This window comes from Mus pahari, chromosome 16, assembly GCF_900095145.1.
Source record: "Mus pahari chromosome 16, PAHARI_EIJ_v1.1, whole genome shotgun sequence".
NCBI classification, from domain to species: Eukaryota; Metazoa; Chordata; class Mammalia; order Rodentia; family Muridae; genus Mus; species Mus pahari.
In genome coordinates, this window is record NC_034605.1 from 18,560,815 (window position 1) to 18,565,355 (window position 4,541).

The 4,541-nt window shown below is 37.2% G+C and overlaps 1 pseudogene; it reads left to right on the forward strand.

Moving 5' to 3' along the window:
* Nucleotides 1-4,541, forward strand: part of LOC110334260 — a 163,630-nt pseudogene that overhangs the window by 67,224 nt on the left and 91,865 nt on the right.

The following is a 4,541-nucleotide window of genomic DNA, read 5'->3' on the forward strand; positions in this document are numbered from 1 at the left end:
AAAGATTTATTTATTTATTATATGTAAGTACACTGCAGCTGACTTCAGACACTCCAGAAGAGGGCGTCAGATCTTGTTATGGATGGTTGTGAGCCACCATGTGGTTGCTGGGATTTGAACTCTAGACCTTCGGAAGAGCAGTCGGGTGCTCTTACCCACGGAGTCATCTCACCAGCCCCATGGACATTCTTGCTTTGAGTTGATGGAAGTGCATGTTGAAACAAGTTGCTTACCTCATGATCAGGGAAAACAAAAGATAATGAAGAAAAAGGTGAGGTTACACAATTTCCTTCAAGAATACATCTTCATAACACCTTCTACTAGAGCCCTTTGCAGTTATGTCTCATAGAAGTGCCCACCTCAGAAGCAAGGCTTTAATAGATAGACTTTTGTGAGACTTTAAAAATAATCCAAAACCATTGAAGATTCCATGTAGAAATGAGAATAGAGGAGACCTAAGGTACTGTCACTGGACACAGGGATAGACTGAATGTGCCCTGCACTTATGAAGACATAATTTCACAGATCTGTGCTTGTTTGTCCTAACTCAAGTGTCTGGTTGAAGTTGAAGATCTGTTTACTTAAGTGAATACCTATGATTCTGTGCCCATGTTATTAAAGGTTAGTCCCAGGACATAAAGCTAAGGGTAAATAGGTTCTTAAAACATTTTAAACATCTTTAATTAAATGACTAAAACTAATATTGTTAATACAAGAAGACATTTTCAAAGTTGGAATTACCATTTAAAATTACTTTTAGGTTAGTTGTTCAAAATTCAGACCACATTTCAAAACACTATTATAAATGGCAGTTAGGTTTCCAGGCTACCTCATGAAAATCTACTTAATGAATAACATAGCTGAAATATTTTGCATTTATAATAAAAACAGTAAAGAGTAATGATATTGTAATGCTAGAAGTCAAGTAATAATGGTGGGGCTAATTAACTTTAATATATTTTCTGTGACTTATAGCTTGAGGAAATCTAGCACAATATGAGAGTGAAGAGCTCACCCTGGGGTCAGAACATCTGGTTTAAATATTAGCACAACAGTTTACTGTCTGGGTAACTATGGAGCAAGGTATGACTCACTAAGCCCCAGTTTATGCAACCATAAAACAGAAGTTAAGCCACTTCATAGGGTTGATGTAAGGGTTAGGTGACAAAACAAAACACTGGCATTATGGAAATTGACACCTGCAAGAACCTCAATATACAACTGTCTCAGATATAGTGTAGAGCCACTGCTTGATGGAGGCCTTCTTACTTGGTGGAATCTGGGGCAAGGTTGTTGCTTACAATTAAAATCCAATAGTTTATTGAGGAGTTAGTCCTATTTTCACAAAGATAGGGTTTGAGGTGCTTCAAGATTAAGCAATTTATATGAAGTCCCATAAAAATATGTCAATATGGGGTTACCAGGTGATGCTAAGTTGTATCAAATTGACAATAAGAACTAATCAGGATGGGTATATAGACAGACAGACAGACAGAGAGACAGACAGACAGACAGATAGATAGACAGATAATAAGTAGAAAAGAGATGGTTTTCTGGAAATCTCTGACTATTATTAACTACATAGATATAAGGTGACAGAATGAAGCCAAGTATCTAAAAGTAGGTTTGAAAGCCAAGAATCCTTGAGTTGTAGTCCGATACCATTGGATTCCAGCATGTATGCTTCAGCCCTTACTCTGTGCTAGACAGTGTCACACCCACTCCAGTGAAGTCTGTGTGGCAAGTCCAAAATCTTGGCCACAGTCTTGAGGCAAAAAGTTTCATGGAAACTTGTCTCCTGGAGAATCTCTGGTGCCTCATAACCAGATTTGTCCCTGTAATAGTGTGGAGGGTCTTGCATGCTTTCTTGCAGTATTTTACTGGATAGGAGCTAGAAATCTCAGGGCTAGTTCAAAATAGTAAACTTAGAATTCTCATTACAGACATGAGTGGCAGCCTACATTACATAATAGTAGAAAGAAGGTGGGCTGTGATTTAAGGAAGAACTGGAGTATTGTATTATTCATGAAAGGGTTAGTAGAACGGTTAGTAGAACGGAACTTCCTTGGTGCATGTTTTTCAGAGGAATAACATAATTAGGTGTTTACTAAGAGACCCCTGGTGGTGGGTTTAACAATAGAGCAGAATTGCACCTGGGCGTGTTAGCCCTTTCACCTGGCTCCTGTGAATAGCTGATTTTTAGATAGGGCTGATCTTATCTCAGTTTTAGACACTACCTAGTTCCTGCTAGTCTTTACACATGCATTTCTCTGTTTTGTATCATTATGTATAAGATAATGTCAATGTTCCTTGGCTGATGTATTGTCTAGCTTCCTTGTTTTTCTTCTGTAATATAAGTCTGATGCTTGCTTTGAGAAATTACATTCAGATACAACATTCTATCTGTGTCAGTGTCTGTTTGTCACTTTTCACTGACTTCTTGTCTACCTGTGTACCAGGACTCTGGTTCTCCCGCGGGTTGAGGAACCAACTGAGTCCAGTCCGTGGCAGGATAACACTACCCACGGCAGGTTTAGGGAAAGTATTATTTTCCAGGACTAGAAAGGGAGAAGAAAGACAAACATTCTAAACTTAGCAGTCACATCTGAAACAGTTGGTGTGTGATTAAACCCTTTAATGCTAAGTATTCTGCCATGAAACTTACATAGTTTCTCCTTCAAGAATCCAACTTCTTTGGAAAGTGAAGATGAAGTGTTTGATTTCTGGAGGTTCTCTAAATCATAGTGCTCTTCTGCATCATCATCACTACCACCACCACTATCATCATCATCATCATCATCATCACCATCATCATCATCATCATCATCATCATCATCATTATCATCAAATCCAAGTATGGGTTTCCTTATCACCAAATAGCATGTATTGGTTTTCTTTCTAAATGATATTCTATATCCACATTTACAGCTTTTCATACAAACAAGTATACAGTATAATCTAGAATCCACATATGAGGAAGAATGGATATTTTTTTCTGAGATTGTGTGACTGTGCTTAATATTATATACTCTAAGTCCATCTATTTCCCTGAAGATTTCATATTTTTTATAAATAAAGAATATTCTATTTATATGAGTACCAAATTTTATTATTTATTCATTTGTTGATTGACATGTAAGTTTGCTCCATTTGCTTTCTTTGTAAACAGAGCAGAAATAAACATGTATATGCAAATATCTCTATAGTAGGATATAAAGTTCTCTGGATATATATATCCTCAGGGGTTTAATACATGATAGTGTGGCAGATATATTTTTAATGTTTTGAAGGACTTTACAAATTGACTTCCATAATGACTATATTAACTGTACCCCTACCTGCAGTGAATAAGATATCCTTACATCTTCTCCAGCATCTGCAGTGAGATTTATTGGTGATGGTTGTGCTGAATGGGCTGAAATGGTATCTCAAGTAATTTTAATTTGCATTTCCCGATGACTAGGGATGTTAAAGTGATTTTCAAAAAGTTATTGGAGACATGTGCCTGTTGAGACCTGTTTTTGCTGGCTGAGATACTGATAGGAAATTTAATGTGCAGTTCTCTATACAAATCTTGAATTTACTATGTGAACTCACACTCTCTGTGACTGCTTTACTCACTTGGCTCTCAGATTTTCTTTTCAGAAATTTCATTAATGGATGGTAAGTAATTGTCTTCACCACATTGTTGATTTTCATATGTTGCAGTGTCTCTGAAGGTTCAACTAATAAGCTAATGGTTGGAGAGATCCTGAGCTGATAAAGATAACTTGCTACAAATTTGATTTTATCCCTCTCCTTTGGACTCACAGTAAATTTCTCAGAATGGAGCACTGATAATTTAATATTAATCTTAACAGGAAACTTAATCTTAACAGGAACACAATCCCTAGAATGGCTTTTGAAGTGTAGTTTAAGAAGTAAATTTAATCTAAAAATAAGAAATGGGGGTTAGGAGAAAGTGATACTAGAAAAACATGGAAAACATGCTAGCTACCTTTCCTAAAATGACTCAAAGAAATCCATGGTCACTGCTTTTTTTTTCTAGTGTTTTCACCATTTTTATTTATTATTTTTGGATTAGTCATTTGGTTTCTTTTTCAATTTTTACTTCATTATACATTACATTAAAGATTTTGTTGTTATGTTAACATGGGGTCCAAAATATGAAGCGTCACTCACTCACTTCATTCCATTAGTGACACTTGTGCCTCTACCCCAAGTGTGACAGGCATGGTGCTCCTTGCTACAGGGGCTGGAGGTTGCAGCTATTGCTATCACCACTGCATTTCTGCTGGTGAACATCTTGGCAAATGAGTGCTTCTCAAAAGACCTAATGCTCTGGAGTGTATTAGCTTTATGGTCTTTCTGACAATATGCCAACCTTGTCTACTCAGAACCCAGCTGAGCCGTCCTGACCTGCCTTTTTCTTTTTCTTTTTTTTTTGGGGGGGGGCAGGTTCGAGACAGGGTTTCTCTGTATAGCCCTGGCTGTCCTGGAACTCACTTTGTAGACCAGGCTGGCCTCGACCTCAGAAATCC